Source organism: Alosa sapidissima, chromosome 5 (genome assembly GCF_018492685.1).
Source record: "Alosa sapidissima isolate fAloSap1 chromosome 5, fAloSap1.pri, whole genome shotgun sequence".
Lineage (NCBI taxonomy): Eukaryota > Metazoa > Chordata > Actinopteri > Clupeiformes > Clupeidae > Alosa > Alosa sapidissima.
In genome coordinates, this window is record NC_055961.1 from 28,062,060 (window position 1) to 28,072,626 (window position 10,567).

Consider the following 10,567-nt stretch of genomic DNA (forward strand, 5'->3'; position numbering starts at 1 on the left):
AAAACAAAGGACTTCGGTAGAATTTAAATAGCAGTCTTGAAGGATCCCACCTTGACTTTGAGAAATAGCCACTAGCAGTCTTTGCAGAAAAGTTCAACAAAATGGTGTGGTCCTTAGGGTAATGTTACCTTGTATTAGTAGTAGTTCCACTTAAAATGGAGGGGATCTGGTGATCAGGGCTAAGAATGTTGCATGTTCTCATAATACATTCTCATCTGCAATATCAGCAGGGCTGCCAACTTTTCAAAAAACCTTGGAGTGAGATTTGAATTTTGCTGCGTATGATTTTTTTTTTTTTTTGGTTTTCAGGTGTAGGGACCAGGGTCCCAGAGTTAAATTAACATTGGTATCAAAGGAATCTACTACTAGGACCTCCGCCTGAACCTAATAAATGTTTGTATATTTTAACTTTTAAATGCATCAATCGGGTGCACTTTCAAAATACATTCATAGGTCAGACTTGCTTTTTTATGGAAATATTTGGGCTGTAGCCTAAACTATTTTGCACTTCAGAATTATAACATGCACACACAGGTGGATGGTGATATTGCAATAAGTTCACAACCACAAAACATATATGCTACATTTCACAGTTCCGAAATGGTCAAAAATGTGTGTACATTTCAGCACTCCATGAAATTATGCAGAAGTTGTCACCTGTGTTATTCAGCTAGTTCATTTAAGATAAGATATTGGTCATTGTAATGGCCATCTAGCCTATAGCCTACATGCTCTTCCTTTTTCAGGACGTACCCATATCTGGGAGTATGATGTGAATATTTGCATATGGCTTATGTCAGGCTTTATATCAAGAAAAGAAATATTTGTGTCTCATTATTTGATTTTCATCATATTTTTGCATTAATGTCACTAGGAAGCATGCCAATAAAAATATATGTATCTATGTAAGTGAAATTGGCTGGAACCTGGCAATATAAGAACCATGATAGTGGGATAATCTATGGCTGAGCAATTTACGAAAATGTATACTCACAAATAGTTTACATTAGAATACATTATAATTTTGCCCCAATGAGACTATATAGAAATTTGTTGCAATTTCAAAACCGGATTACTCAGGAACCACTTATTGCACAGAGGCATGCTTTATATTCTCATATTCAGTTTGCTGTTTATTGTGATATTGGGTTTGCCATGTGTTGTGTGAAGGATTAGTGAGATATCTAACCGAGAGTAATGGGTGTGCACTGTGTGCAAAATGCAAATATGATTAAATTACATGTAAGTTCAATGTTAATTTTCTCGCGAACCATTTATCACAGCAACTTGGCGCTAATATCATTGGAGCTTAGATTCCGCTCGTTCACATGATGTGTGGTATATCTGTATAGGTTTAGTTTAGTTGAACCTCATCTGCCAGGTATTTGACCTACCAGGTTGACACTTCAGCGTGAAAAATACTCAGTGAATACTCAAAGCATGCCTGAAGCCGGGAAAATGCGGGGGAAATGCGCCAGGGATGGCTTGTGAAGTAGCATCACAAATTAGAGAAAATTTAGAAAATTCCACAGACAGGGGGTGCTCTTGAACCCCCTCACCATAGATATATATAGAATGGCTAGATGTCTCGTCCGAGCTGCTGGCCAATGAAGGTCAACGTCCGCACCTCGCGGCCATCTTGCCACAGTCAGCTCGCTAACTCATAACATTGTGTTTCAATGGTGCACTGTAATGACAGGTATCTGAAGGTGTCATTGTTATAGCCTGAGGGCATTGTTCTGCCTTTAGTAGAAGAAGAGCCATCAGATACCACAGAGCCCACCACAAAGATGGTTGATTACGAAGATACTTCATGAGAGGCCATTTCCTGTCCCTGGAAATGTATGGAAATAGGGTAGCAGTACACGCCACCGCACATTTATGGAGTGATCGGGCTCTCTTTTTAACATTGAGGTCTATGGCAGAATCCAAGAATTTCCCAGAATTTGTCAAAGCCTTATTTTTCTGAGCAATGGATGCACATTTCGGTCGGGAGAAAACCAACATTAATGAAGGTGTACACCAAGTTTATTTTGTACTCCGGCTTGTCTAGCGTGGAACCGAGGCGTTCAAACGTCATACGTCAGTGACACGCCCCTGTGCAGGCGGGAACTGAACCAGAGCCCGTCTCTGACTGAACTCCACTTTGCCCTCATAGACATGAACTAGGACGACCCATCTTGCTACGCATTCATTATCTTTGTCCACCAGATAGCTTGTCTGTGACAAAATGGCCGCCGGTGATGCCGTTGGAGACTCCATAAGACATCTAGCCATTCTATAAATATGCCCCTCACTGTCTCTGAAAGCATAAAATCGATCAAGAGTGGCTCAACAGTTAGATCTATAGATAAACTCATCTTTCAGGCATTTGACCGACCGGGTTGACACTTCAGCGCAGGGGCGTAGCAAGCGTGGGGGATGTGGGTGTTATAACGTACACACTTTTGCTGAAACATGATTCTATCCCCCACACTTTTTGTCAGATTAAAACGAAAGTAAAATATATGGAAATAAACGCTTACGTAAAGAGTTGGAACCTTATGTCTAAAAAGGGCGGACTCTGATAACGCGCACACACAGAGAGACACAAATAGGTCTGTTGATTTGATTGAGCGGTCATCCAGCCAATCGCGCCAGTGAAGAACCAGAGCCGCCTTGATCAAATTCTAAGTGCGTCTTTCAAGGCTGTGCTGCTGCTTGGGTCTGCATTATAACGTCTGCAGTGATCAGATTTGAGGTAGAACTGAAATAATAATTGTTACCACATTATGCTAAACGAAAATTCACTGTCTGACTTACAGTTTTTGTCACAATGTATAAATGCAGGGAGTCAAAGTGAAAGCGGGGGTGCGCGCAAGGGAAGGCCCTTGGCTACTGTTCATAGAGCATTATGCTTTCTCTGCCTATGATCTGCAGCTTTTCTCAAACTATGGGCCTCAACAATTAGCCTAGGCCTACTGCACGTAGCCGCGAAATTAAGTTATGCCCGGTGCTTCACATGTCATGCAGCAAGTTTGAATTGTATGGAACCGCGGACTGAAAGAAAAATAAACAATAGGCTAAAAGTTTCCCCATTCAGAAATAGCCTACTTATTAATTTGGTGTCATCAACTATATAGACATAGCCCAGTCAACACACATAGGCTACGTCTCCAAGAGGCTTGGGGAAAAAAACAGCTTCATTACATCGCGATCCATTTAGAACGTCTTTGATCTTACAAACGGCGGCACATTTGAGTTCTACATCTGAGAACTAAGATTTCCACCATGTAGAACTCAAATAGAACGCTTATGAGCGCTCATGCAATGTGTACATCCCTGCAGCAAGTGAAAGGTAACGTGGGATAGAAGCAACAATAGTTTAAACAATAACGTGGCTTCCTGTAACTATCATTGGAAACAGCATAGAAACTGCTAATCATAATCTTTAAATTGACATTAATTAAGCTGGCTATATGCAACACAATTTATTTATATTCCCTTATGTTTGGGTAGACTTCAAACGTTTTTGAATTTGAGCTTACAGTTCTTTTTAATAGGTATTATAGTTAGGCATATTAATGATACCTCGAAATTAGGCTGTTGTCTGTTAGGCAATTTTATTGTAGCCTGCTAACCCATATGCACAAAACATAATTTCTGAAATGATTTCTTCATTTATAACATGAAATGTGTCTCCATGTAGGGTAGTGTCAAATAGTGAAGAGATAGCAGGTAGATAATGTAGTCCTACGTGTCACATGAGCCACACAGATGAGAAGCGCTGCTTGTTCTGTCCCTCCCAAACTGCATTAAAATGGTGTATTTAGCAATCAGAATTTCAAAAAAATTTCGGGGGAAAACTCTCGGACACCTGGCAATATAGTCTCAGAAAATACTTGCAACGTCTCTGTAGGGAGTTATTTATAATTTGGCCGGATTGTTTCACTTCCCTATCCCACAACCCCCACACTTTTAAAAAGCTTGATACGCCTCTGCTTCAGCGTGAGCAATTGGGGATTTGGCGTGTGAAACTAATCAAGTGTGTGTCTCACGGCCAATGCGCGAGAGTTGGCAGCCCTGATATCAGGTCACTATAGTCTAGGTAGAAATGTTTTCAGGAAATTCAACATGGTTGACTGAGAGGCCCTGCATCAACCCATGCCAAATGACCTGAAGGGGGATTTTTTTATCATCCATACAGAATCTTATCTAAGGAGGAAAAGTCCTCTCACTCTGATACTCCAGGAAGTTTGTCTATTTGCTTGCACAGAGCTACGCAAAAACTAACCACCAGAACTTTCCTCTTTGCTTTTTCTAATGCTGCAGATGGCATTCATTTCATGGTTTTCATCCAAACTAAAAGCTCTTTTACTGTTCCAATTTGATTAATATTATCTTGCGTAGAAATTAGGTGAAATAAAAATGTATAATTTTCAAGGGATGCAATGTCAATAAAATAAATCAGATGTACTGACTACTTTAAATACTTAAATACTTAAAAGACTTACTTACTATTTAATTTCATGGTTTTCATCCAAACTAAAAGCTCTTCTGTTCCAATTTGATCAATGTATAATATCTTGCATAGAGATTACGATAAGTGAAATAGAAATGTATAATTTTCAAGGGATGCAATGTCAATCAAACCGTATGTATGGAACCGCGGACTGAAAGAAAATAAACAATAGGCTAAAAGTTTCCCCATTCAGAAATAGCCTACTTATTAATTTGGTGTCATCAACTATATAGACATAGCCCAGTCAACACACATAGGCTACGTCTCCAAGAGGCTTGGGAAAAAAAACAGCTTCATTACATCGCGATCCATTTAGAACGTCTTTGATCTTACAAACGGCGGCACATTTGAGTTCTACATCTGAGAACTAAGATTTCCACCATGTAGAACTCAAATAGAACGCTTATGAGCGCTCATGCAATGTGTGCATCCCTGCAGCAAGTGAAAGGTAACGTGGGATAGAAGCAACAATAGTTTAAACAATAACGTGGCTTCCTGTAACTATCATTGGAAACAGCATAGAAACTGCTAATCATAATCTTTAAATTGACATTAATTAAGCTGGCTATATGCAACACAATTTATTTATATTCCCTTATGTTTGGGTAGACTTCAAACGTTTTTGAATTTGAGCTTACAGTTCTTTTTAATAGGTATTATAGTTAGGCATATTAATGATACCTCGAAATTAGGCTGTTGTCTGTTAGGCAATTTTATTGTAGCCTGCTAACCCATATGCACAAAACATAATTTCTGAAATGATTTCTTCATTTATAACATGAAATGTGTCTCCATGTAGGGTAGTGTCAAATAGTGAAGAGATAGCAGGTAGATAATGTAGTCCTACGTGTCACATGAGCCACACAGATGAGAAGCGCTGCTTGTTCTGTCCCTCCCAAACTGCATTAAAATGGTGTATTTAGCAATCAGAATTTCAAAAAAATTTCGGGGGAAAACTCTCGGACACCTGGCAATATAGTCTCAGAAAATACTTGCAACGTCTCTGTAGGGAGTTATTTATAATTTGGCCGGATTGTTTCACTTCTCTATCCCACAACCCCCACACTTTTAAAAAGCTTGATACGCCTCTGCTTCAGCGTGAGCAATTGGGGTTTGGCGTGTGAAACTAATCAAGTGTGTGTCTCACGGCCAATGCGCGAGAGTTGGCAGCCCTGATATCAGGTCACTATAGTCTAGGTAGAAATGTTTTCAGGAAATTCAACATGGTTGACTGAGAGGCCCTGCATCAACCCATGCCAAATGACCTGAAGGGGGATTTTTTTTTATCATCCATACAGAATCTTATCTAAGGAGGAAAAGTCCTCTCACTCTGATACTCCAGGAAGTTTGTCTATTTGCTTGCACAGAGCTAAGCAAAAACTAACCACCAGAACTTTCCTCTTTGCTTTTTCTAATGCTGCAGATGGCATTCATTTCATGGTTTTCATCCAAACTAAAAGCTCTTTTACTGTTCCAATTTGATTAATATTATCTTGCGTAGAAATTAGGTGAAATAAAAATGTATAATTTTCAAGGGATGCAATGTCAATAAAATAAATCAGATGTACTGACTACTTTAAATACTTAAATACTTAAAAGACTTACTCACTATTTAATTTCATGGTTTTCATCCAAACTAAAAGCTCTTCTGTTCCAATTTGATCAATGTATAATATCTTGCATAGAGATTACGATAAGTGAAATAGAAATGTATAATTTTCAAGGGATGCAATGTCAATCAAATAAATCAGATGTAGCCTGATACTGACATACTGTTTTGACAGCTAACTCTTTGGAGTGTCGAGAAAGAATTGTGTTATGGATTTATTGTAGAGAACAAGGATGAATTAACTAAGACAAGACACTAGCAGTTTTGGCAGAAAAGTTTAACGAGATGATATAGCCCTTATAGGGTAAGGTTATCTTGTATTACAGTTTTTTTTACAATTGTTTACACACGTTTTCAAAACTCTGTGTCTATGTAACGATCCTGTGTTCCCTGTCCCTCCTTTGTTTACCTCCTGTGCCATGTGCTCCTGTGTTTACTTCCTGTCCCTGTGTTTTAGTTCCTGTCAGCCATGTGCTCCTTTGTTTGTTCCCCATGTGCCTTGTGTTTACCTACCTGTCACCAGTCTTTGTCTCCGCCCCATCTCCTTATTTGGTCTGTGCTTCCTGTCTTGTTAGTTTTCCCTCCGTTTCTGTTTCCACACCTGTTCCCCGTTAATGTTTTCTTGGTCTCGTCCAGTCCTCTGTCTTTCTGTTAATTAGTCTGTTAGTTTAATATTGGTTTCCACCTGTCTCTTGTTTTACCTTGATCATTGTCCACCTGTTCCCTGTTACCCATTGTGTATGTAAACCCTCTGTCTCCTCTCCGTCCTTGTCGGTTATTAATCTATGTGGGTTGTGTTCCAGAATAAAGATTCTAGTATTTCAAAGATTCCCTTGCCTTGCCATACTTTGCCCGTGCAGCCGTGACAGTCTATTTTTCAAAACTTCACACACAAAACCCACAATTGCTCACGCAAAATGCCTCAAATCTCCAGCAAAATGACACACAACATTCAAAATGTCAAAAACACATCTTTAAAGCAAACATTCACCTCACATTACAAACACTTTTGTCACATTTCGGATACATCATGTACACACTGTTAACTTAACGCTCTTCTGTCTTTCATATGCTTTATGTATTTCCATACAAGAGTGAAAAGTTACGGTACAGAGAAGTTGAAATACACAGTATTACTGTATTGAAACCAAAAATAATGTTTTTTCGCAAATAATTTGCTGTTGCAAATACAGTATTTTACAGCCAACAAGAACAAAGCAAAGCAAAATATAATGACCACCAGATGTACATGGAGTTCTGAAAAAGCTGATTTTACCTAAGACGGAAATGAGTGATTACTTTGCTTTTTCCAAAGAAAAGTGTGTGTGTCTGTGTTTATGTGTGTGTGTGTGTGTCTGTGTCTGTGTGTGTGGGGGGGACTTCCTTTCAAAGTATCTGCATTGGTTCTGAACATTTCAACCGTAAATCTCTAGGAGCCGATTGAGAGGGTCCATACCTACATAGAGAGTACAGTATGTCTACTCATAGGCCTATAGGCAATGATTGGATGGTGTTCAGTAAAGTAATGAGTGTTTACACATGTGAGGAGAGAGAGTGAAGCACTGGTGAATAAGTGTGGCATTTTGATGGGTTGTATTTGAAAAATGAAATCAAGTTACTTCCTGTTCGATTTTAATTAGAAAATTGTGTGTGGTGTTTTGCAAAATGTGTTTTAGTCAATTGAAAACTGAGTTAAACACTTAGAATTAGTGCATGGTTTTGCAGATTTGGTGTGGGGTTATGATGTTTGGAAGACATGTTTAGAAAATTGTGTGACAAGCAAAGATTTAGTGTGTAAGCATTTGGAAAAAAAACTGTATTGAAACCAAAAATAGTGATTTTTCGCAAATAATTTGCTGTTGAAAATACAGCCAACAAGAACAAAGCAAAGCAAAATACAATGACCACCAGATGTACATGTGTGTGTGTGTGTATGTGTGTGTGTGTTTGGTGTGTGTGTGTGTAGTAAAAATATAGTAAAAAAGACAAGTTTTACTGTACACAAAGTCGACTTTTTGTAGAACATTCCTTTCAAAGTATCTGCATTGGTTCTGAACATTTCAACCGGAAATCCTCTAGGGCCAGATTGAAAGGGTCCATACCTACATATAGAGTATATCTATTCATAGGCCTATACTAAGGCAATGATTGGATGGTGTTCCGTAAAGTAATGAGTGTTTACACATGTGAAGAGAGAGTGAAGCACTGGTGATTTAGTGTGGTATTTTGATGGGTTGTGTTTGAAAAATGAAATCAAGTTACTTCCTGTTCGAATTTTGTGTGTTAAGTAGAACATTGTGTGTGGTGTTTTGCAACATGTGAAAACTGAGTCAAACACTGAGAATTAGTGTATGGTTTTGCAGATTTGGTGTGGGGTTATGATGTTTGGAAGACATGTTTAGAAAATTGTGATTAGTGTGTAAGCATTTGAAAAGAACTGTAACAGGGGTTCCACTTAAAATCTGCTACTGCTGAACTGGTGATCTGTTGCATGTTCTCATAATACATTCTCATCTGCAATGCCAGGTCACTATAGTTCAGGTAGAAATGTTTTTAGGAAATTCAACATGTTTTTTTTAAAAAAAAAATTAAGAATCTTATTTTAAAGATTTTCTGTATTACATTCATGAACAGACAAACACCAAACAGGACGAAACAAGACAAAACAAAACAAACTGCCAGTTCAAGTATACCACTACTGTATGTATCTATGCAATCCAGTCCAAAAACTGAAAAGAATGTCCACAGGTTTTGAAGATTCAGAGTTCCAAGTGAGGTCAAAGAAGGCCCAAATCAAGGGCAAGGTCCCAGCATAGGAAAACAAATCACATTATACAGTACAACAAAATCGTATGCCATTAAACCTCATCAGGAAATTCAACATGGTTGACTGGGAAGGGGGATTTTTTTTTTATCATCCATACAGAATCTTATCTAAGGAGGAAATGCCTCTCACTCTCTCACCCGTGATGGCCTGTCCACATTCCCCACATTCATTCTCACTGCATGTGCTGAGGTATTATAGTGCAGCTGCAGATGATCTTGATCTGGGGCGCTTTTCCCAAAATCATAGTTGCTACAACTTACCAACTTTGCTGGTTGCAATGCAATTTCCCATTGCCAACCAACTAAGTTGCTAACAGCTACAGTATATAGGTTAGCAGTTATAGTTTTGGGAAACACGCCCCCTGGCTGTGAATTGCAAACATCCACGGCCAAATTCACACTTCCTCCTTAGATATGTTTTATGGCACCTGACCAGTTTTAACCACCTGCTTTTCAATTTTATGGCACCTGACCAGCTTTTTACCACCTGCTTTTAAGATGTCTGTGGATAAACAGACAATCTGTTGTCTGTTTACAGTGTAGCAGTAAAAACAGTAAGCCAGTGGACAGTCAGTACACAAACATGGAAAAAGGTGGAGAGGCAGACAGACTATGCAGAGAAGTCTATCTCTCCTCTTCCCTTTAGTGAAGCAGTGAACAGTGTTCAATGGACGTGTACAAATGTGCATGTTCAATGTAGCGTATCATTGACAGAACAGTGGCCAGTTTGTAGAGTAACTAGATGTACCGCATAGCGGTACAAAATATGACCACCGCTCAGTCCTGTACATCCGTTCCCCCACTCTTGAAACTTTTGTGTATGCTTGTTTGGCATGCCTGAGTGTGTGTGCGGCTGCACAGAAAGTAGCCTACTGGTGCTGAAAAGGTGAATAGATTGTAGAATAGCCAAAGAAGATGTAGCATTGTTATAAAACCTTTAAAATCTCTAAACAATCACAAGTAGGGCAAAAGGTATCAGCATAATTTTATTTATTTATTTATTTATTTATTTATTAACAAAAACATCTCTGTCAGTTCCATGCCGTTTTCAACAGCTATCAAAAACAAAGGTCATTTTTGGATGGATGGATTTTTTTGTGAATGATTCTTCTTCTACATAAGATTTTAGTCATCTTTAGTTCATGTAATACTTTATTGTCAATGCACAAATTAAGTAACAGTAGTCTGAAACGTTATTGTTAATGCACAAATTAAGTAACAGTAGTCTGAAACGAAATGCTGTTTTACATCTAACCAGTGGTGCAAATAACTGACATGTCCAAATGGGCCTTGATGAAATGCGTCGCTAGACTGTTCATACACATTTTAACGGGCCAAAGTTAAAGAGCTGTTGTCCGTTATTGTTCGTGCAAATATAGGCTGATTCATGTTCCCTTGCATTGTGTAACTGAGGTCCATGGCTAGTCTGGCTTTCACCAGACCAAGCTCAATCAGAAAATAAATAGCGGGCAGATCAGGCTGGGTTCACCCAGCCTAGTCCATAGGCACCCGATTGTTTAATTTTCCGATTGAGATATCCACGCTCTGGCTATTCTAAATGCAAAAATGCATCAGGGAGTTATGACAAAACTGTAACTAACAAACTAGATCCTAATAGAAAGCTGTTAGCT